At 42.1% G+C, this 24,431-nt stretch overlaps 1 protein-coding gene and 1 long non-coding RNA gene across 4 annotated transcripts in view; both read left to right on the forward strand.

Annotated features, from left to right (window-relative positions):
* The window catches only part of LOC147599458 (uncharacterized), a 352,989-nt gene that overhangs the window by 234,623 nt on the left and 93,935 nt on the right, over nt 1-24,431 (forward strand). The window lies entirely within an intron of this gene.
* Nucleotides 1-24,431, forward strand: part of CENPP (centromere protein P) — a 162,941-nt gene that overhangs the window by 126,889 nt on the left and 11,621 nt on the right. The window lies entirely within an intron of this gene.

Consider the following 24,431-nt stretch of genomic DNA (forward strand, 5'->3'; position numbering starts at 1 on the left):
TAATGCATCTGCTCTGGATGTGGCATCTCTGATCCCTGAATTCTAGTAAGTCCTTAAAACTGGACGTTTTAGGTTTTGTCACCTCTGTATTTTTTTGAAAGGTCTAAATTTTCCAGAACTGACTGGGGCACCATCTTATCTCCTCTGATAGATCGTAGAGTGCAAATCCTACATTCTTTAAGCAGACTGAAGGATCTTATATGATGTTATTGAATCAGTATATAGACTTCTCTGAAACAGATACTTTAGCATGAGCAGTGAGGCACAAAGGCTTGCTAATTTTAAGGATCTGCGATGATCTGTTCATCTGTTATATGTGTATTCCATAGTCTGAGTTTTGCACAGAAAGCAGACACTTTTTCTGATAACGTTCCTGCTTCTAATGTGTGCGTAAATGTCCTGGAGGCATTCTGGGTCTGCTGGTATCCATGTTTAGCCTTCCTTGTGGCCACCTTTAAATCCCTGTTCTTCTTTAACAGGCATGCCAAAATGAAGTTTCTCCTATTTGTATCTGGTGCCACCTGGCATTTCTGTTACACACACTGAAGTTAAGATATCCAAACAAAAGCCTGTGTTACTTCTTCTTCACCCCTCTAATGACCTGGCGTAAGAGTGTGGCTCTGTAATCTAAGTTCTGCCTTCCATTAGTATGAAACAGAATGCCTATGAAGCCCTTGATTATCTTCTTCTCGACTTTTATTAGGGAAGAGATAAAGGCAATCTGAGGGATCTACAAAGACGTAGCTCCCTCTTCTTGAAAATTACATTACACTTTCCTACGATGAACAATAATGTTGGGAAATTGTAGGAGCTGTTACAGAGAGCGTCCCATGGTTCCCTGATATATGGAGGGTTTGGGGTTTTTTAAATTTGTTAAAGTAGTTTCTGAAAATGGACATAATCTGCTACCTTCCAATAAGATTTCAATGATTAATGATTAAATATTGTTTAAATATTATTATTTGCATTAAATAATTAATTCCATGCAAACTTGCCTGTTGTAATAACTAAAGAAAGACATGTGCAGCTCAGGTAATTGCTGTTTGAGTGAAAAACACGGCAGTATCCTCAGGGATCTAGTGTGGACTGTGTTTATGTGAATAACTCGCTCTGGGAGCAGAGCAAGCTGCACTATCTGCTTGGTTGGGGCGTCCCGTATGCCTGGCTGTCCTGGATGCGTGGCTGGCCATTGGAACGAGTTGTGCCATATGAATGTTCTTGTGTGGAATGGTCTCCTCTGAGGAGAGAAAAGAATAAATTGCAATGACTACTAATTAAAATAACTTTTTATTCTTTTATACCTTGTGACAAACCGCCACAAGAACACTGTTGCTTAGTGTCTTCAGCAAGAGCCATAGGATGTGTGAAATGGCTGTGGACGCCCAGAGCCTCTGGCATGAATTCATTGCAAAATCTAGGCTGCTCTGCTTTCCTTACAGCTTGTTATTTGTAGAGGGACAAGGTTTTCCCTCTTACTTTACTGAAATTATCCAACGGAAATGATTCAAGGAAATCTTCAGTAAAAAAGAGGGCTTAGAATTTAGATTGGTAGCAGGCTTGTTTATAGTGGTTACAACAGCTTTTTATAACAGCTTTTTATAACTGTACCTATTAGATAGAATCATAGAATCACAGAAGGGTTTGGGTTGGAAGGGACCATTAAAGCCCATCCAGTCCAACCCCCCTTCAAGGAGCAGGGACATCTCCAACCAGACCAGGTTGCTCAGAGCTTCATCCAACCTGGCCTTGAACGTTTCCAGGGACGGGGCTTCCACCACCTCTCTGGGCAACCTGTTCCAGTGTTCTAGATCTCGCATTGTAAAAAATTTTTTCCTAATTTCCAATCTAAATCTACCTCCCTCTAATTTTAAAACCATTACCCCTCGTCCTGTCACACCAGGCGCTGCTGAACAGTCTCTCCCCATCTTTCCTGCAGCCCCCTTGAGGCACTGGAAGGCCACTCTCAGGTCTCCCCAGAGCCTCCTCTTCTCCAGGCTGAACAGCCCCAGCTCTCTCAGCCTGGCCTCACAGCAGAGCTGCTCCAGCCCTCATCATCTTTGTGGCCTCCTCTGGACCCTTTCCAACTGGTCCGTGTCCTTCTGATGTTGGGGACTCCAGAGCTGGACACAGTACTCCAGGTGGGGTCTCCCGAGAGCAGAGCAGAGGGGCAGAATCCCCTCCCTTGACCTGCTGGCCACACTTCTCTTGATGCAGCCCAGAAGGCTGCAAGGGCGCCTTCTGGGCTGCAAGGGCGCATTGCTGGCTCATGTTGAGCTTCTCGTCCACCAGCACTCCCAAGTCCTTCACCTCAGGGCTGCTCTCCATCCATTCCCCGCCCAGCCTGGATTTGTGCCTGGGATTGCCATGACCAGGTGCAGGACCTTGCACTTGGCCTGGTTGAACTTCAGGAGGTTTGCATGGGCCCACCTCTCCAGCCTGTCAAGGTCCCTCTGGATGGCATCCCTCCCCTCCAGCGTGTCGACGGCACCACACAGCTTGGTGTCATCAGTGAACTTGCTGAGGGTGCACTCTATCCCACTGTCCATGTCGCCAACAAAGATGTTGAACAGGGCCGGGCCCAAAAGATGACAACCAGTGGTGGAAATTGGCTTTTAAGCAATTTGATACAGCTGAAATAAATTTGTTTTCCATTTCTTCCTCAAAAGGCCTTCTTTTCAAACACTCACTTATGTGAACACAAGGCATCCCATGAGCTAAGGCAGTAGCACTCCTGGACCCCTATACGGGTATAAAGTCATTTTTCAAATATTGGGTGTTTCTGGTAATTGTAATTGGCTCACTAGTTCTGCTTGAGTTTTCTGATCTGTTGCCGCATTAAGTAGAAATGAAATAAAGAAATGAAATATTTAAAAAAACTATACTAGAGAAGCATATAAATGAACTAGAGAATTTTTTATGGTCTTACAGAATCACTTCCAAAGTGTGAGTGGCAAAAGGAACCTTTTTTTGCCACTGCTTTTTCTTCATCATCTAAGCATAGCTTTCTCCCTTGCTTCTCCATATCAAATTCTGTTTTTTCTGACTTTCCTGAGGGTGTCAGTAGCCTCTTTTCCTTTCACAGCAAGGAAAAGTATTAGCCAGTGTACAATAGTACTGTTGTTCTTCTTTTTATCAATTTTGATTCTTCCTGCAAGATTGAAGGATGGTCAGAAAAACTTATGTTCACTATTGTGGCTCTGTCCTAAATCTCAGAGTCGGGGTAAAATTAACGTATAAGTTAATATAATAGAATCTATGGTGTTGAAAATGGCTTATAGATTTTCAGATTCTGTCTGAAATGACAGTTAAATGCCTGGAGCGTGCTGAAACGGGAGGAACGACTGTTTCTTAATCATCTTGAAAATGCCTGAAGAATATAATACCTTAGTAATCAAAGCAAGCCAGCAGGCTGAAAGAGTATAAGGACATAATAAAAAAATAAATTTAAAAAAAAATCTGAAGCAAAGTTAAGATGACAAGCATCTGGGATAGGTCAGTTTGAGAGATGATATACAAGTATAGAAAAAGGAGTTGAAGTAACTTTTTATGATTGCAACTTGTAGAAGTCAGGTCTCTGTGTTAAAAGTATAGTCTTTTATCTGCACAGCGGCCAAACAAAACACATGGAGACAACGGGAAGAGCCCTCACTAAGCCAGTGTAATGCCGGGCGTTACCTAGCTCATACTAGAGGGAAGAAGGCAGTGTGTTTAGCAAGCTGCTGATAACTTACAGTATCGCGTAAATCACCTTCTTAACAAACTGTAGGAATGTACTCGGGAGCTCATGTCGGTCATCTTTCCATGAGTGGAATTCAGAACAGGTTTTTGTTCAGTTGGTTTTGAAAGGCTGCAAGGACAAAGCTGACACTTCTCTTGGCTGCTGGTTCCAATACCTGACTGCCATTGAGGAAAGTTCTTTCTTATCTCTTGTCCTTCTGAGGACCTCCATAAAGAGCTGTGCTTTGTATTCTTTTTGATATTGCAAGGCTACTCTTAGAATTTCCCTAAGCTACCTTTTCTCCAGGCAGAACGAGTCCCTTATTTCGGTTAATAGTTAGGAGACCCTACGGAATTTGGAAGTGGTTCAGAAGGACATCTCGCGTGCTTGGTTGTAAAATGTGATTGAAGATAACATTAAAATAGACATTAAAAAAAAATCAGTGAAACACTGCCGCTTCAAGTGGATATACTTTCTTGATGTACCTACTTTTTGATTGCTTTATTCCGTGTGTTCTAAACAAGCCTAGAGAAAAAGCAGTGTGTTTTTATGCCAACTTTGTTGGCTCTTGGAATGCTCTTGGCTCCATATCTCTCTAAGTAGAACTTAGAGGCAGAATTGTTTGCAGGGCTGACTCCTAGATGGTGATGAGTTGCCAAGTTATGAGGGTTCAGACAAGACACGCAGCAGCCATGCAGTATAGGTTTTGGAGATCTCTTTTTTTTTTTCTTGCTATGATTTGGAGTAAAACAGATAAAATTTTGACTTAAAAAGATGAAAGTTGTGTAAGTGCACAGCATGGGAGCTTTCTTATTTTTGAAGCAAGTTGTGACAGACTGTTTCTGTAATTTGTACCAAAAAAAAAGCCCAAAATGATAGGCTTTTGGTGTTATGGATTATGAGCACTGGCGCTTTTGTGGAACTTTTGCATATGGAGTACATTTATAGGGTTTTTTTTTTCATTTTCTTGACATTAATTCTTCCCTCCTCCCTCTCCTCACCTGCCCTCTTCCCCACAGTGAGTTATCTGGAAATCTTCTCCCTCCAAATTTAAAAAGGCTATTATTTGTAACATGAGTCTCCATTTATTTCTTATTTTAAAGATATTTCCGAATTATCTGAGAGTATTTTACATATGTCTGTATTTAGGGAATGATTTATGTGTATCTTATGCTACATGTTGATGCTGTCTTGTTGAACAGTATTAAAGGAATAACATGATGTTCCTTGCATCAAGCTGTGAAATGTTCTGCTTTCTGCAATTATAAATTAATTGTAAGAAATATCATATACAAATGTTGGAAAGTCCACCTCTTCTGCATGACTCTCCATATCCGTTACTGGATAAAAGAGAAGGGTTTTTTCTTACAATATCTACACAGAGCGTGACCTATCCTTCCTTGCACAGTATGTCATGCTATACGTAACATGTTGTCACTATTTCAGTTCTTCTTACGAGGTTTTGTTAGGACCTTTTGCCGCTTTATGGTTTTTGTCACAGACACAGTTTTTTGTTCTCTTCCAGACTGCAGCATCCTTCAGCTACTGGTTAGTCATGTCTTACGCTCCTGAGCATTTTTCTTCAAATCATGATGGAGGTGCCAGTCATCATGGATACCCGCAGTAGACCCTGTGAGGTTTTATCCTGGAGGGCATGCCCTCCAAGATACCCTAATAAGGAAAGTGGCACTGGCCCCTTGGCTCTGAGGAGTCTCCTTGCTGTCACTGGCCTTAGGTGAAGCATCCTTAAAGTTGATATGACTGCCTTGGTATTACTGTCTTCCACCCTGGTCTTTAAACAGGGCTTGCAAATGAAAATGTCTGCTCGATGCTCAGTCCTGGCCAAAGCAGCATATACAACATCAGTAATTGTTAGGAAAAGGTTAGAAAACAAAACTGAAAACATTATTATGGCACTGTTAAGCACTTCAATCTAGAATGGTACTCGTGCTATGGTCCTCCACCTTTTTACAGTATTAGGATTTCAGGATACCCAGTCCACCCTTTCTGGTAGTTTGTCAATGCCAGAGAGAGTGCCTCAGGTCCTTGATACAACCCCTCCTCCTTTTTAATTCTGCAATATTCTGCCTTTTCATCTTGCAGTCTGATTAGTGGCACAACAAGTCAGAGTTGTGCTGGGACACCGGCATACAGCATACTCTTCTTTTATTATCTCCTACATCCTGAAATCCTTCCTGGTGTCTTCCTAGCGGTGCCACAGGTGGGCGGTAGCCACGCGCATACGTACCTCAGCACACGGGTTATCAGTTCACTTATCGGGGAGGGGGGACACCCCCATACGCTGTCACCTGGTACCACGTCTCACCTGGTGCTAAGAGAAGAGGACAATATGTAGCTTGAAATGTTCCCCAGTCATCCTTATTTTTAAGAGGTTTCTCTCACATTATCGTTACTACACATTTCCTTATGCCTCCTGTTTCACTACATTATTTAGGGAAGGGCTAGGTTGAAGTTGGATCCATTAGTTAACTTCATCCTAAAACACCAATGGAAATACTATTTCTGTAAGTCAAAGCCATCCGCAGTCAGGAATTTAAAGCTATTTCTGTTTTGTTCATGAATTTGAAAGAAAAAAAAGACTACTGAAAATTACTTCAGCATTTTTTTTAACCTTTCAATGACAGAAAAGAATGTAACAAATTTTAAAAATTGCTTTACTCTTGGTTGTCATGATAAGTTTTTGCAGTTGGTGGCTGGTTTTCATAAGAGACAAAGAGGGAATCCCAAACTTTGGAATTACTGATGTGTTTTTTTTAAAAGAAAACACATGAGTTTCTAGTTGGAAAAAAAACAGCAATGGGGAAAAAAAAAATTTATAACTGTAAAAGTCAGCACAAAACAAGAGATGGGGAATTTGGGATTGTCAGTACACTGCGTTTCTAAAACCTATAGCAGTTACTGCATTCCTTTTTGTAATCAGTGGTCACCAATATCCTTAAGGAAAAAAACATAGGAGAAGGAAAAAATGTTGCTGGGAAACCTTAAGAGAAATTAAAAACAGATTTTCCTCACATATTTCAAATATTAACAATACATTGCAAAAAGCATCGAGTACTTATTTAGGTGGCAATAGACCTACATTTGCAATACAGGATATATGTAGCTGGGATCTATTTACAATAAAAAACTTACTTTTCAACTGTAACTGCATCCCAGTTCTTTGCTGAAGTCAATGGAATATACAAACTATTAATATTAACTAGCATTAACTTTCTCAAGACGCCAGTTGCCACAACTCAATGCCTCTCGGTTGTGTTTCTGCTCGGTACAACAGTGGTTTTAGTTGGAGGTGTGTTGTTCTCACTTCAGCTAAAATCAGGCAGACGGAGGGAACTTGGAAACCCTTCCTCTGTCTGGCACAGACACTTTAACTGGTTTTAAGCAATGCAGATAATCTCTCACCTCATTTTTTTGCTTGAGATTTTTCCTAAATGCCGGTTACATCACAAGCGGCAGGTTTTGTCCGTTTCTATTTGCTCCTCTAAAAAGAGTACTGTGTAGGTGTGGGCTGGTTTACGTTCGTCCGGTTTAAGTCGCCTGCTTTCTGTTTAGTGCGTTTCGTAATGGCAGCAGATGCATTTAGGTACCGCTAGCGTTTCAGAGAAGCAGCCAACTGAAATTTGAGGCTGGTACATGTCACCTACTGCCTGTACCTGTGTGTATCATTGAAAAAAACATGTTGAATTTTTATTATTTAAAATTCCAGAACCTGTTCTTCTGTGGTGTTACAGTGCAGGCTGTCCACTCAGCTCATATAAATATGACTTTAAAACTGTGGCTGTTTGAAGTAAACGCATAAGATTTTCACTGTCCTTCTGTCTTTCCTTTCCAATAGTATCACTTGTTTTTTTCAGGTTCAGATGTTGACACTTCCCTGTATATGTGGCGATTATATTTCAGCTATTTACTGACTTGTATTTTTCCAAAATATGCCTCTTTGCAATTGAGCGTGCCTTCTGTGTGTCTAGCCTAGCACAAGGAGCATGGGTTGGGGTTTGGTTTTTTCTCATGTGCCAGTACTGAGTATTGTTACTCATCACTATAATTTTGAGATTTCTGACTTTTTTTTCTAACATAATCATATTTTGCAGCATGAATACAAAAGATGGAGTAATTTAATTTTTTTTTTTGTCCTTGCCATGGTTCACATAATATTATCTCTAATTTCTGCTCTACTCAAACTTTGTATAAACTGAAGACTATTTATACAAATATTTTTGCGTTCCTGTACGTTTGTAGTCTTGGATCTTAATTTTAGCAAGTGCCCATTTAATGATGGGAATATAAGTCTGTATCAGAGATGTTGCTCTAATGTTTTCAGGCATTGTAAGCTTTTCTGTTCTGGGGAAACCAGAAACCACATTACCAGTAATATTCTCATAAATTTGAAATTCTCTTTTCAGTTCTTGTTGCTCCAAAATACCTGTTAAGAGATTTTTCTCAGTTTCTTTCTTTCATTAGGGTCATTGGCCTCCTTTTCTTCTGTAAACTATTAAGAATTCAGAATGGTTCACAGGAGAGTTTTGAAGGTCATAGCAACATAAACAGTTGCTAAATATCTAGCAGACAGGTGTAAACCTTCTCTAGGCTTTAATTCATGTCCTGCCATTGCTTCGTATGTGCAGGTCCATTTTCTTCAGCAGGCACGTATGGCATACCCAGCCCAGAGACAGCATCTCTCTCAGTCTGTTTCAATAAAGAAGATAGGGCTAAAATGAACCTATAGAAAAAAAAATATTTTGAATATAGAAAATTAGTTTGACTTTATCTGTGTGTAAATATTGAAAATAGATTGTTTAGAATTTATTAAAAATTAAAGGATATAATTATTCTAATAGCATTTTCCTATTTGTTTACCCTTTTCAAAGCAATGAGTTCTTTCCATTTACTTGGTTGTGCTTGGTTGCACTTTCCATTTGTAGGCAAAATGGCGAAAAAAAAGTGTCCATATAGAACACTGTATACTTCTCTAAAAAGTGAATGTTATTTTTTATAGCATTCCTTTGTATACTATTGCTGTCTGAAATTGTATCAGAAGTGAAATAAGAAAATTAATACTTGATCTTACAGATACAAATGTTGGTTTGAGATTTCTTCTGGTAGACTTGTTGGGTTCCTCTGGCTTGCTTCTTGCATCACTTCTGTTTGTTTCCTGAGATGTTTTCACGTTTGTTGGTTTCAATATTAAGTATAAAATAGTAACAGGAGGCCTCTCCATTGAGAGACTGTCTCAGGAAGGAGATGTAAATGGAGGGCACAAACATTTTGACGCTTTTTAGTCAAAAAGAAGCATTTCTAGGCAGCTGGTACAAGGAAACATTTTGAGAAAAAAACCCAAACTTTGCTTGTGTTTCCTTTTGAAGCTAAAAACTGGTTGTCTTTGCCTGTCGATTCATGTTTTCCCCATTACAAACAGCAGCCCAAAAGGTGAATTAGGGGACAATGGCAAGTAGTACTGGTACAGCAATTCTGCAGTGTGCTGCCAGTGAGAATTTAAAAGGGAAAAACTGGAGGGATATATATGTGTGTGTGTGTGTGTGTGTACACATATCTAATTTTTAAATTTAATTTTTAATACCTGTCGTGGTTTTGTTAGTGGGGGGGGGGCTAAGGTGGTAGCTTCTGTAGGAAACTGCTAGAAGTCGCTCCCCTTTGTTCAGTGGACTCGGCCGGGCCTAGGGCGGACCTGCTGCTGGCCAAGGCCGAGCCGATTGGTAGCAGAATGTCCTGTGATAACGCCTCTGTGATAACGTATTTAAGAATGGGAAAACAGAAAAAAAAGAGAGAGAAGAGAAGATGTGAAGAAGCTGAGCGGGGGCAGAGGCGCAGAGGGGGAGGCGCAGGCCTCATGGGCCTTGCAGGCCTCACTCTCTGGCCTCTCGCCAGGCAGCCGACTGGGCCCGGCTCAGTCCAGCCCGGCTGCAAGAAGTGGAAAGGAGATGAGAAGTGAATAAGATGTAAAAAAAAATCCTGAGAGACATCTACCAGCCTGTTGTGAGGAACGGCTGCAGACGCCAAGATCAGTTCAGAAGGAGGGGGAGGAGTAACGCGGCTCCTGGCCAAGATTCCCCTGCAGCCTGTGATGATGACCATGGTGGAGCAGGTTGTCCCCCTGCAGCCCATGGAGGTCCACGGAGGAGCAGAGATCCACTTGGAGCCCGTGAAGGACCCCGTACTGGGGGAGGTGGATGCCTGAAGGCAGCTGTGGCCCGTGGAGGGCCTGCTGGGGCAGCCGTTCTGGAGGGGCTGCACCCCGTGGAAGAGATGACCCATGCCGGAGCAGTTCCACGAAGGACTGTGGCCCGTGGGATGGACCCCACGATGGAGCAGGGGAGGAATGTGAGGAGTTCTTCCCCCGACCATGAAGCAGCAGTGTAAAACAACATATGATGAACTGACTGCAACCCCCATTCCCTCTTCCCGCCTTGTGCCGCTCGGGGGGGAGAAGGTAGTAGAGATAATGTTAAGCCCGGGAAGAGGGAGGGGTGGAGGGAGGTTATCTTGTTCTCTGTCTCATTATCCTGCTATTTGTAGTAATAAATGAATAGTTTTCCGCGAGTCAAGTCTGTTTTGCCCGTGATGGTAACTTTAAGGATTTCTCCCTGTCCTTATCTCAAACCTCAAGCCGTTTTTCCTTATATTTTCTCCCCCTGTTCTCTTGGAAGGTGGGGGGAGTGAGAGAGAGACTGCGTAGTCTGGTCCTGATCAGGGCTGAACTACGACAATATCATATTGGTGTTTTTATGATTATGACATTTCTATTTTTATGATTATCAGATTTTCCCTGCTCCTTGCAGGGAGGTTGGACTAGATGACCTTTGAAGGTCCCTTCCAACTCTAACCATTCTGTGATTCTAGAGATGTGTAATTCTGCAGTGCACAAAATTCAGGATTGCGGGGGAGTTGAAAACACCTCATGAAGTCATTGTTTATGTTTGCTTCATGAGCTGACCAGTGTTTCTGGCCAAACTTGTGCAAAATGGGAGTCACATGTTTCCTGAATCCTGAAGAGGGAAACACTAAAACCAAAAAAAGCCATTAGTTTCAACGGGATGTGTTACTCTGGAGGATCGTGTTTGTGTCATATCTAAACGCATCGTGTTGAAGGAGAGCATTCATATTGTATGGTGTTTTCACAGAGCTCAGAAAGACTTTGCAGTTTAATTTTTGATTGTCATTTCTATCTGCTCTTCACAGCAAATCCTCACATTCCCTTTGTTAAGTGGGAGACTCATGAAATGACTGAAGAACAAGTAGAGTTACTTCTGAAACACTGAGTTTTCTTTTCATGATACAAGATAATGAGAAACTTGCAGCTGATGTGGGCACTGGTGCGATGGCCTGAGGGGATTTTCTCTTAATTGGTAATTACTGGTGTGTCAACGTGTCCTATCTGCCGAGTCTCCAATTCAGTTTAGGTATTGCACTGTCCTGTGTCTGAAAGCTTGCACAGCACAGGGCTTTTTGTTTCAAAACCAAGAGTTATTCTTTTGGAAAATGGCAATCTGGCTAAAATTCAACCACTTTGGAATAGAAATATTGTTTAATTGCAGTAGCAGGAACATCAAAAGTTTTCTGTTAATGCCGTATCCAAAAACCCGCCGGGGCTTAGACAAGAGACATCAGTCACTGTTCCTAACCAGAGCTCTTTTCTTCATCAGGTATTTTGTCTTTTAGCACTGCTGCTTAGCAAGCAGTTCCATGTGGGTGTTGAGCGGAGTTTTTGACCTAAGAGTATTTGCCATGAGCCAGTCTCAATGCTGGCGTGTTTTAAGAAGCACTTCAGCTGTTCTTTCATCCCACTTGCTCGCTGAGCAGCAGCTGGTTGAGTGAGATGGCTGCGGAGGAGACGAGCTCTTCAGCGGTGGCGTTACTCACTCCTGTCCGAGTGCCGGGCACATGGGCTCCATGTTGTTATCCCGCTGCTGCCTTTGTGGCTGTGCTGTTAGGCGTGTTGCGAGAACGAAGGCTGTTTTTTCCTAGGTTTTGCTGGTTTTTCCTAGGTTTTGCTCTGTGCTCTGCCTGCCGGCACAGCCGCCCCTGCAGCAGGAAGGCAGGGAGGGTGGGAACAGCTCAAGCTATCCCTGGGCACTTACTTTGTGAAGCCATACTTTGAAACAATGCATCTCCATACAGAAATAACCTGAGAGATAACATCTGTTCTGCCAGAAACCGACCAAAACAACCTACTTCTTTTTGCCCTAAACAAGAAATAAGATACCATCTCCCAGAGAAGTTGAAGGGGATTTGGTTTGAATCATCCTATAGGCTCTTAAATAGCTTTTAATGACTCGGCAGTTTTATTTCAGCTGAAAGAGTGGAGTGTCAAAATATGTTCAATAATTTAAAGACAACAGTTCAGAGTAGTGCTCATTAATTTTCAGTGAAATTAATGACCTTTCTGATGCCCCTTTGTTTGTATGTACGTTAACCCAGCAAGTTTATTCTCAGATCGGATTTGGGTTTTGGCAGTTTGCTTTTTTAAAATAAAAATAATATATAGATATAGATGTAGAGAGTGTGTGGCATTCTTGCCTTCCAGCAGTACTGTGGGATATTTGAATGCAAGAAGAAATTATTTTATAGTTGCTTATGAAAGTATTTCTGTTGTATGAGCTTCACTTAACTGATCTCGGAGTGTGCACAGAATCGCGCCTCTGCGTAACTTGCAGGGATGTCCTTGCAGACGTGTTAGCTTTCACTGGCTAGCTGGAACGTCCTGCTGACAGCACAGGAGGGCTCAGCCGGCCGAGCTACCCACCTAGGCAGCAAAGGAGGGTGTGCTGCTGGGGCACTGCTCTTGAATTCGCTCCACCAGGACTAATTCGTACGTATCTGTTAGTCAGGCCTGTTGCTGTACAGGTGAACATTTTGGGGAAAAAAAGCAAGCCAATTACTGAGGCAGTGTTCTGTCAGCTGATTTTAATCTAAGAATTTGAGCAGAGAGTCAGTTCAGGAGAGTAGCTCCCTAATCCTGTGGCTGAGCATCCATAAGCTCAGCTGAAGTGACTGCAACTAAGATGGACGGGAGAATGGATGACGAGAAGCGAGTCTGTGAACATCATACTCCTGCAGAAGTGACAGTGAAGGCTGTGGAGTAATGCTGTGGTTTCTTACTCATTAAGTAAGAAAACAGTAGGATGTAGAAAGTGGAGTAACAAGAATTTGAGAGTACATGGACCATATTTGGGGCCATAATGTGTGTATGCATAATGTTATAATGTTGTAGGAACAGTTGTTTATTGTTTCAGTGGCAGATTTGGAGTATACTCAAAAATGTTTGCGGCAGCTCTGAGTGGGATTAAGTTGTGTATTTCCTCTTTACTCGTTGCTCATTTTCTACTTTAAAACATTTTGCTACTTTTGTACTGCTTTATTCATAATCCATTTGCAAGCACTTAGTTTGAAAGGTAACTCATGTAGTTTTTGCTTAAGTGTCTGAAATGCTTTAATTGCCCTTTTAAAAGATTCAGTTCACTAAAGCTAACCCACAGCTGAGTTAGCCATAAAACAAGCCAGCAACATGCCATTGAGTATAACTAATTTTTAAATTAACAAGTATTAAAAAGCTTTTATTAAAGCAAATTGTATTGTAGCACAAGAGTCTTCAGCTAAGCAGCTCTTTGAAAAGTGTCATAATTTAAAATCATAAGGTTTTTTTGACCGTACCTTCAGAGACTTTTGGAGCTGTTGGGGGTGCAGGCTGTTTGATTTTTATTCATATTTCAGTGAGGGGAAGACTCAGCAGAGCTTCCTCTGTGTGGTGGTTAGAGCAGCAACTCTCAGCCAAGACAAACCTGGTTTTCACATGAAATTTAATTAAATAAGTACAATGACCTTGACAGGCTGGAGAGTTGGGCCCGTGCCAGCCTCATGAAGTTCAACCAGGCCAAGTGCAAGGTCCTGCACCTGGGTCGTGGCAATCCCAGGCACAAATCCAGGCTGGGCGGGGAATGGATGGAGAGCAGCCCTGAGGAGAAAGACCTGGGAGTGCTGGTGGATGAGAAGCTCAACATGAGCCGGCAATGCGCCCTTGCGGCCCAGAAGGCCAACCGCATCCTGGGCTGCATCAAGAGAAGCGTGGCCAACAGGTCGAGGGAGGGGATTCTGACCCTCTACTCTGCCCTGGTGAGACCCCACCTGGAGTACTGTGTCCAGTTCTGGAGCCCCCAACACAAGAAGGACATGGACCAGTTGGAGAAGGTCCAGAGGCCAGGCTGAGAGAGCTGGGGCTGTTCAGCCTGGAGAAGAGGAGGCTCTGGGGAGACCTGATAGCGGTCTTCCAGTGCCTCAAGGGGGCCTACAAGAAAGATGGGGAAAGGCTGTTCAGCAGGGCCTGTTGCGATAGGACGAGGGGTAATGGTTTTAAAATAGAGGGGGGTAGATTTAGATTGGAAATCAGGAAAAAAATTTTTACGATGCGAGTTATAGAACACTGGAACAGGTTGCCCAGAGAGGTGGTGGATGCCCCATCTCTGGAAACGTTCAAGGCCAGGCTGGATGAGGCTCTGAGCAACCTGATCTGGTTGGGGATGTCCCTGCTCCTTGCAGGGGAGTTGGACTAGATGACCTTTGAAGGTCCCTTCCAACCCTAACCATTTCTATGATTCTATGATTCTACCATGGGGTTTCTATCTATCTATCTTCTGGCCTCTAAAATTAAATGATTGTCATTAAGGTCTGTACTTTGTTCTTACGGGATGAAAACAATTCATAAATCAAGTAAGTATTCACCTGCCTCCAAGAACTGGTGCTTTTAGCACTCGTGTCACGCATCCGTCTACGGTCAAGCCCCAGCGCCATGCGCTATGATAATGCACCGTAAGCTTGTTCCCAGCCGTGGAGCTCGATGGAGTGTTAGCATGAGAGTGGTGTTTGGTTTGTTCTGCAGGCATGCATGAACTTAAATTTTCAATAATCAAGACAGACAATTGGGAAGAAATAGCGACTGTTGTCTCCAAAGTAGAAAGACTACATAACAAAATAGAGATAGAGTTGCATCCAGGACTGAATTTTTATCACTAGCTTAATGAAAGTTAGCATGACTAACAGTGCTGGTGAAAATGAACTAAAAGATACCGTATTTTAACTGTGTGACTGACTCACTGGAAAACACTTTTTTTCCCCTGCATACTACACTAGTTATTAAAGCAGTCGAGAAAACAGCTAGAAGGACTCTTTGTGGGTGATTTTTGTACTATAGTTTGGAGAAAACATTGACATCTAATTCTTTATTTGCTATTTTTTCTGTATTTAATGGTCTTTACTTGTATTACGCAATGTGCGCTGTACAAAGCGAAATACACTGATTTTGTCAGAAGCGTTTTCTGGTTTTGTTTCAGAGAGTTGCAAGATTTTATAAGATAAATGCGCAGCAAGTACTTTGGTAAATGAATGTCATGACATCCTTGTCTCACAGAAATTAGCAGGAAGGGTCCTAAGAGTTAATGAGGATTGAATTGATAGACAGTAATTCTGAATTCCCAGGACAACAGGGTATGTTAGAAATGAGAAGTGTAATTGTGGAGTTATGGGAGCTGTAGAGCTATCACTTGGAGTATTTGTAAGAGGAAGAGGTCTGGACGTAGTCTAGACAGCGCTGCTTTGCACTGGCAGGGTCAGCTGCAAGTAAGTGCTCATACAAGAGCTGATTCCAAAGCCGAGAGGGGGAAAGACAGAAAAAGCCAAAGATGAAGAATATACTGGAGGCCTCAAATGTTAGTTCACAGTGTGTTTTGGAAGAGTCGTCCAGAGGCCTTTCTACAGGGAAAAAATGAATATTGAAGTAATCCAGAACTACTTTTTTGATGACATTGTGGTGCTTGCCATTCTTCTCTGATTTTTCCTACCTAACCGTGAGATTGTGTATGCCTTGCAGTTCCTGCTGTGAGACATGGCTTGGGCTGGGAAATGTAGCTTGTCTTTGACTGATACGTGCCCATCTTTTTGTGTGAGCTGAGTATAACTGCATGTTTAAATTCTGGGAATGCAAAAATCTTCCTTTTCTTGCTTTGACTTTGTTTTTGTTGAACTATTTTTACTCATCTATCCATTACTTCCAAACTTTTTTATCTTACTCTGTGCTCACTTGTGCTTGCCCCTTTCCCCCTCTTTTCCTTTTTTATCCCTTCTCCTTTTTTGCCTCCCCTCTTCAGCTTGGTTGCTTCTCTCTCCCTCTTTTTCTTCAACTCAGTATGCTTACAATAATATCTGACATTGGATTCCTGGTGCTTCTCATAGGACTTCATATTTTTTCATCCTGTTAATGTACCTCAAATAATTATAGATTCATTAGTTGCTGCTTGAATTCGAATGCTGGAAATGTCTGCACTGTTGCTTATATTGAAGTAGTATAATAAAATACCTTCTTTTAAAATATTTCTCTTTGTTTGAATGGAAACTTGAAATTTTGAGTACCCAGTTAGTCTATGGCATTTATTAATAGAATTAATAATCAGTTGTATGCTTATGCAATTAGCAATTCATCTGTGTAGGCCATCAAGTCAAAGCCTGAAGGGCATGCCCCTGTCACTCAGCTGCTAATATTTGTTATAGAAAAAAGAGAAATACCCCTGCCATCAGTTCTGCCTTCCTGAACGGATAACCCAAACAAAGTGGAATTGCTGGGCGTGCCATTTGGAATGAGAGCAATGTGCCATGCGTTGCTAATTTAGGCCCTTTGCACAGCACGCAGAATTCCAACGGTCCTGAAGCCATTCCGCAATCTACATCCAGGATCGTTCCGTCCGGAGTCGCCGGAAGTGCAGGCCTGGTGCTGGCATTTTGCCACTGCTCTGTGCGGAGAACGGTCGGTAACTGTGGGGAGCGTTTGTGGAGGAGCTTGGGCTGAGCACAGGTGGGGACCGCAGGCTTCCTGTGCTTCTGCGAATCCAATGGCGCAAAAGCTTGTTCTGGGAAAGGCTGGTGCTCCCGTACCCACCCCGCAAACCTGCGTTATTCTACAGCTTTATGTTGTTGAGCTAGGACTAACCTTGATATCATCCAACTGCGGAAAGGAAAGCTTTGAACGTACACTAGGTTTATATGCGTGAATATCTGTGTTACTGTACTTCCTCAGAGCTTTATACGCACAAGAGAATTACACTGATTGTCTGAAAAACCGAAGAAGGAGAAAAAGAGAAAGTGAAGCTGTAATTTTAGCTCATTTTCTTTCAACTGGATTTCTACAAGGACAAAATTTATTATTACCACCAATTGTTTGAAATGTTTCTGCGACACCAGCCAGTTAAATTCAAATGTAAAAAATGCTTCAGAGTTGCATTGGAAGTGAATGAACTGCGCTGGCAGCTACTCTTAGTGTTGCTGTTATGTCTTTGTGTTGCAGCACTACCTAGCAATAAACCAAATATTTATGCACACACGTCGCAGTACGCTCTTGGCAACAGCAGCTTTGGCATTTGAAAACCAAATAAGGTGGAGCATAGGAACCTGGTTTTGCCCGGCAGCTCTGTGTGATTTCTCCTCGTGGATGCACTAAAGAATTCTCCTTACTGCCCGAAATTCTTTTCTTGGCAGTCCTTGGCAGTGTACAAATGTGTGAGTCAAAATCATCCTTGTGCAGAGAGATTTAGTCTGGGGTGTAGCACATTTTTATGAGCCGATTATTTGTGAGTGGATTGACAGCTTTACACCACCACATGTACAATAATTATAAACTGGGAAATGTTGTTGTGTACTCGAAAAGTCTTCTTGTAGATGCTTGGGTCTTCTCAAGAATATTTCCTGTGTCACACTTGTCTGTACTAACCATGTATTTGGTAACTGAAATGTCATGCTTTTGATAGCCCCGTTTAAAGAACTGTGTTTGAGTATAACACGCAAGGACTGGAGTGGTTTAAAGCCTTCAGGGTCTTTTAAACTGGCCTGGCTCCTCCTCTTGGTGACCGCAGCAGGCATGTTAGCATTTTGTGTTCGTATTTGTTTTCACAGAAGCAGAATATTTGAGAAAACCAGTAACTGTTTGTGATCAGACAAATGAAAGCTTCTAGGTGACAGTTTTTTGTTCAGACTGTCCTAAATGTAATGCATTGTAGAACCGTTAAAAGAGGATGTTTTGTGGCAAAGATTTAAACCTACAGCCTATGCTTTTATAGAAAGCTTCACCTTTCACCTGGTGCAGATGTTAAACCTTCTTCTGATGCTTAGGAATGATAATGATAATAATAACCCCACCACCATAATGGTATTTGTGCAAATAAGCACCAATTTATACGAGAATGCATTTTACCTACATCTCTGCATATGTTTAAGGAAAAATCTAGTCCTTATGGTAGCTAGATAGATGACTATTGTCGTGCAGTAGGGAATTGTGCTGTGGACGTTGTCGTTCACTTACTGATTTCACTTCTGGGGGGAACTCAAAAAGAAGCATATCTTTATTCTTGAGTGCAAGTCACACAAGAAGGTTTTTGTTTGGTTTTGTGCAAATACAGATTGCACCTTTGTCACTGGTGTCCAGTAAAGATTACGGTACAGCTACTCCTGTCTTAAGCAATGAAGATGATAGTACACACAGATTTGACAGCTACTGATTGACCAAAGCCCTCTTTGCTGTTGGACAGTTTGCTCTAAGTGCCAAGAGATGGGCCTCTTAAAGAGTTGATGTCTCTTGGTGGGAAATAAAAACTGGTATCTTGGATGTTCCAGGAGGTAGACATACCTGTCTTTACCAGGTAAGATAAATGTTTGCCCACACAGAAGTGAATAACTCCAGACTCTTTCAGAAAGGCAGTTCTCTAAGCTTTGTTTGGACAAGACTACAAATACCTTTCGTATTACTGCTCTATTAATTGGCAGTCAGTGTTAATAAGTAAGTAATAACAACTGAAGTTTATTAAATTATTTTATTCTGTCCTCTACAATCTGTCATTCCTCTTGGTTGGAGTATCTATCTGCAGAGTCTGTAATACAAAAACACTTGTGGGAGGGATGTAATTCTTGATGCCATACAACAATTGGTAATATACATTTTGAGTATATTGTATTTATGGTAATTACTGGATGGCTACTTGTTACTTGCAGGGTAATGAAATCAAGGGAAAAATTCATCTGAGGCAGGTACATTAACTTTGTAGGGATAACATATCTCAGAGAACTCCAGTTACTGTACCAATGCACAGCTGTTCCTCTAATTGTAGCAATTAATGGAGTTTAATTGATTAACAGTAGTTGGCTGATTCATGTCCTTAACTGTGCACTTCTGTCTTTGACATGATGCACAGTCAAGATGAAATAACCACAACAGTAAATGATCAACATAAGCTGAATAACTGGTTTAAAAATTCTTTTTTGATCATGCTTTTAAAAAGGTAAATGCCTAACATTAAGCTTATTTAGATGAATTAAGTGTTCTTTGTTGTGTCCTTTTTTTTTTTTTTTTTAATGAATTAGGGTACTTGGAAAAAAAAAACTAAGCTTCAGAGCCAAGTCATTAACTAAATTCAGATGTTTTTATTTGTATGATGTTTAAAATGTACTGTCTGAACAAGCTTGATAATGTAAACTGTGCAAAAGCAAGTTGAGTCACCCTTGATAATCAACTTTTCTGTGGTATTTCAAATCCAGTTTGAATATGTAGTCCTGGGCTCTCTTACTAAGCCATCAAAAAAGCTTACAGAGAATCTTGTGGCACCTTCTATACAGAAAAATATTTAAAGATCTGTAAAGGAACTTGCTTCTGTTTTAATGGAAGAGAACACACATTTAGCTTAATTTCTCTTCTAAAAATGCCTTTCCTCCGGTCTGCTTCCTTCAGATTATTGAAAAATTGGCTTATGATTATTTCTTCCCAAATTGTTGATTCTTCACACTGTTCTGTAAAATGGCATCTTTTTTTCTTTCATAATTTTTTCTTCTCCACACTGTCCTTGACTGCTTAGTATCTCTTTTGCTAAATGAGACGTCTGCCGATTTCCACACGGTGCCCTGTATCACGCTTATTATCCAGAAGTGTTCTGCAGAGGAAGGATCGGGGTTTCAAAATTAAATAATCAGTAACCTTGTGGAGGAAGAACAGAACCACTGAGCCCCACTGGTTTACTGTGGGTTTCCAACGAAAGACGGAACGTTAATGCTCTCCCGCAAAAGCAAATCAATTGGCAAGGCCTGGAGCTGGACTGTGCAGGTAGCTGTGCGGAGGGTGATGGTGACTCTGCAGCCATCTTGGTGTTAAGACAGCATGTTTTACAAGTGAAATAAAGTAACAAACAAGCCCTAAATTTTTAATCCAGAAAAAATGGGGTTATTTAAACTTTAAAAGGCAAAGAGAAGGCAGAGCTAATTGAGAGGATGTGGTTCTTCACTTTGAGTGGATAGTCAATCATGTCTGGTACAGGAGTAAATGACAGAGTATGCTGTCCCTGGCAGGCTGCTTCTGTGTGTTCTTACACTGACGAACAGCCCTGGTAGAGTTGTTTCCAGGAGGAGGACGGGCTTTTGTGAGCCACACAACATCCAGGCAGTCCATTCCAGATGACACATCTGACAGAGTGGCACGGAAGATGATCTGGGAGCAGCAGAAGCGGTCTTTGGTCTCGAGACTCCGTTTAGCCTCCAGCCCACGGCCCGCTGTAACCTGAAGGTTGGCTGGCGTCTGCATCCGAGCGCAGCGTTAGTCGGGGAAGATAATTTTGGAACCTAGCGGGGAGCGCGCGGTGGCTGGTGGGCAAGTGTGAGGTCTCCGAAGGCAGAGCGGGCAGACCTGGAAGTCTTTTCAGCTGTTCTGGAGAAGTGTGTTCTGATTGCCAGTTGGCCTGTTTACTGTAGAAAGAAATGTGGAATAAAGTACTTTGATGCTGTTGCTTTTAGAAACATTGGTTTTTAAATGTGCACACATCATTAGTCAGGAGTATGATTTTTTGATAAACTAAAGGAAATCTTTTGACTCAAGAATTTCAAAGAGAAATAACGGAGAGAAGAAAGAACATCTGCAACTTCTATGTTCACTCTTTATTATGTACCTCTTCCTGTACTTTCTGAGGTTTAATTTTCATTTAATTCTATTTTTCCTCCTATTTAAAAAATAAACCTCTAGGATGTATTTAATTTATTCCCGGTTTGCTTTAATTAAGTTGCAGATAAACATACGGTTACCATGCAAAAAAAGCGTTATTGAAAGGAAATGCTTTGTGAGAGCCACAGCAGCGAGGGTGCGTGGGCCTGAGTGATGCTGGTTTAGCTCTTCTGGAGACAAACAGCCCAGAGCCAATTACAGAAATACAAACTGTGTGGTAAATTCATGGTGGTGTAGCACAGAGTGACAAATTGAATCGTGTACTGTACAATCACGTTTGAATCAAGCATGAAAAAAAATGTTATGGAAATGTCAAAGAAGGAAAATAAATGGCAATGGAAATAGAGTAGGGGCCAAAAAAGGGAAGCTGTAAATCCATGGGAGGATAAAAAGGAAAAAAGAACAAAGCAAAGAAACTTCACCGGCAATTTCCCATTGCTATGTGGGTGTGGGGCTGGCGATGAGTAAGCCTTCCTCCCAGCTGGTTTCAGGTACTCGTGCAGGCTCAACCCAAAGACGTAGTTGCAAGATTGAATCTTAGCGAGGTGACCTGTAACTCCTGAGTTACAGATCTGCTCTGCTCAACACCACGGGTCTGGCACCAGGCAGGTGCCGAGCAGTCTTCATTCCAGACTGTATGTATGTATGCTACTGGAGGAAAACAGATGTATTCTTTCTCCTGTGAGGCCAGGCTGGGAGAGCTGGGGCTGTTCAGCCTGGAGAAGAGGAGGCTCCAGGGAGACCTTAGAGTGGCCTTCCAGTGCCCAAAGGGGGCTGCAGGAAAGATGGGGAGAGACTGTTCAGCAGCGTCTGGTGTGACAGGACAAGGGGGAGTGGTTTCAAAACAGAGGGAGGTAGATTCAGACTGGATATAAGGAAAAAAAATTTTCCTCTGAGGATGGTGGAGCACTGTCCCAGGTTGCCCAGAGAGGTGGTTGATGCCCCATCCCTGGAAACATTCCAGGCCAGGTTGGCCGGGGCTCTGAGCAACCTGATCTGGTTGGAGATGTCCCTGCTCCTGGCAGGGGGGTTGGACTGGGTGGACTTTAACGGTCCCTTCCCACCCAAACCAGTCTGTGATTCTATATCCTGAGCTTGCAAGGAAATTTTAGTAAACGTTTTCTGCAAAGGTTTCCCCTGTTCAGCATGACATTCATACTTTCATTCCTCAAGGCTGCCCCCAACATTCTCCTTTCCTCTACTTCCCTCTACTGAGTGCGTGTTGGTAGTATCCCTTCTGGTTGTAGGTATTAGAAGAAGGGAGCTGGGCGGTGGGCAAGATGTGATACGACCCCCTCACAGACAAAACTGCTTTTTCATTGTGCACTTCCTTCCATAAGCGTGTTCTTTGGTTCGGAGGGCATGGGTAGTTTTGTGCCGTTTGCATGGCGCAGATCCCCAGCAGGACTGTTTCACTGGAGTGCAATGTTTACTTAGACGGGAAGATGGGAGATGTGTTTATTCTGAGACATAGTTATGAGTGGTGAAGTTTCATAAATCTATTTTGCAAATACGGTGTTTTTACACTGTGTAATTGAGCTGAAGGGGAAAAGTGCATTATCTTGTTTGGTTTCAGTTTCTTTAATTGCCCAAAATAAGAAACTTCATGGTGGCTTTTGAGATCCTTTATGCTTTGAACTTCCAATGTGCCTCTCTTTGATCACTTGAAGGTATTATGATAGCCCTTGCAAAGCATTTTAGGCAGTTTTCGGTGTAGATATTAAAATATACATAGAGCATGCAAGAACACATTTATAAAATGTTTCTCTTTTATAATTCTGTAATTAATATTTCATTGCTTAAAAACAGGTTTTGTCAAAGTTTTTCTCCTGCAATAGTAGATACAACTTATTTTCATAGCTATAATTTATTACATATCCTGGTTGCTTCAAATTTATATTTATACTTATCTGAAAATGAAAGCATGCTGCCATCTTCCTATGTATAAGATAAGGAGCTGGTGAAAGTTGACCTCTGATGTCCTAATAATGTTTCTAGTTTTAGGCTTTAACTGAGATTTAGTTAAACAAACTGTCTGTCTCCTGAAAAGACTGCCATGTTTTACTGTGATTTAAGTCATTGGCCTTAGGTTACAACATTGTTACTGTTCATGCATGGACCAAACTGTCTTTGTTTGTCTTCAAAAGCCAGTGAGGTGATGATGCAGAAGCATTGTACACTCCACTTGAGCATCTGCCATGAGAGCCATGGTGGTTTGGACACAGAACTTCACTTGGTGCTGAAACTTCAGCAATACCTGTTCCCTAACATGGATATTTGGGTTTAGTCCTGAAAAAAAAAAAAGTGGTGAAGTGAGTCTGTGTTGATGCTAGATTTCATCATGTTTCCATGTCTATTACTCAAGGCGAAATCTCATTATGACCAAATGGCCAATAGGTAAATATTATTTAAGCACTCACATCCCTCCCCAAAACATCAGTGCTGTCAGTCCGACATATAGGGAACTCAGACATACTTTTCCTTTAAAGCCAATTATAAAAGTGAATAGAATTTATACAGTGTTATTGGGTCTTTAAACATCTTTAACATTTTAAATATGACTAGCTATTGGGCCCGACCCTGTTGAACATCTTTGTCGGCAACATGGATGATGGGACAGCGTGCACCCTCAGCAAGTTCGCTGACGACACCAAGCTGTGTGGTGCCGTCAACATGCTAGAAGGGAGGGATGCCATCCAGAGGGACCTGGACAGGCTGGAGAGGTGGGCGCATGCCAACTTCATGAAGTTCAACCAGGCCAAGTGCAGGACCCCACCTGCAGTACTGCGTCCAGCTCTGGAGCCCCCAACATCAGAAGGATGTGGAGCTGTTGGAGCAACTCCAGGGGAGGCCACAAAGATGGTGAGAGGGCTGGAGCACCTCTCCCGTGAGGACAGGCTGAGAAAGCTGGGGCTGTTCAGCCTGGAGAAGAGGAGGCTCCGGGGAGACCTTAGAGCGGCCTTCCAGTGCCTCAAGGGGGCTGCAGGAAAGATGGGGAGAAACTTTTTAGCAAGGCCAGTTGTGACAGGACGAGGGACAATGGTTTTAAAATAGAGGGAGGTAGATTTAGATTAGATATTAGGAACATTTTTTTTACACTGAGTATGGTGGAGCACTGTCCCAGGTTGCCCAGAGAGGTGGTGGATGCCCCATCCCTGGAAACGTTCAAGGCCAGGTTGGCCGGGGCTCTGAGCAACCTGATCTGGTTGGAGATGTCCCTGCTCCTTGCCTGCAAGGTTGGATTGGATGGGCTTTGAAGGTCCCTTCCAACCCAAACCAGTCTGTGATTTGATAGATTTCTGCATGAGAAGAGGCACAAATGGAGATTTCTATCTTGTGGAATTAGTGTAAAATTATAGCAGAGTGCAGAATGTAGAGTTGATTGAGTGCGTTCTGCGCAGTGCTGGCTACCGTTTGGGAAGCACAGGAATACTTTGTGCTACATCAGGTATTTCTAATGTTCCATATATTTTAGTATAGAGGGAAGTTAGAATGAGAGATTGTTTTCTTGAACCTGGATATTCAAATTATTTATAGAATGCTACCTCAGCATTAGGTATTGTATTTCTTACACTAGTTGCACAGTATTGTGGCACTTAAGGACGTGGTTTAGTGGTGGACTTGGCAGTGTTAGGTTAATGGTTGCACTCAATGGTCTTA

The sequence above is a fragment of the Chlamydotis macqueenii genome, chromosome 10 (genome assembly GCF_036417535.1).
Source record: "Chlamydotis macqueenii isolate bChlMac1 chromosome 10, bChlMac1.mat, whole genome shotgun sequence".
Lineage (NCBI taxonomy): Eukaryota > Metazoa > Chordata > Aves > Otidiformes > Otididae > Chlamydotis > Chlamydotis macqueenii.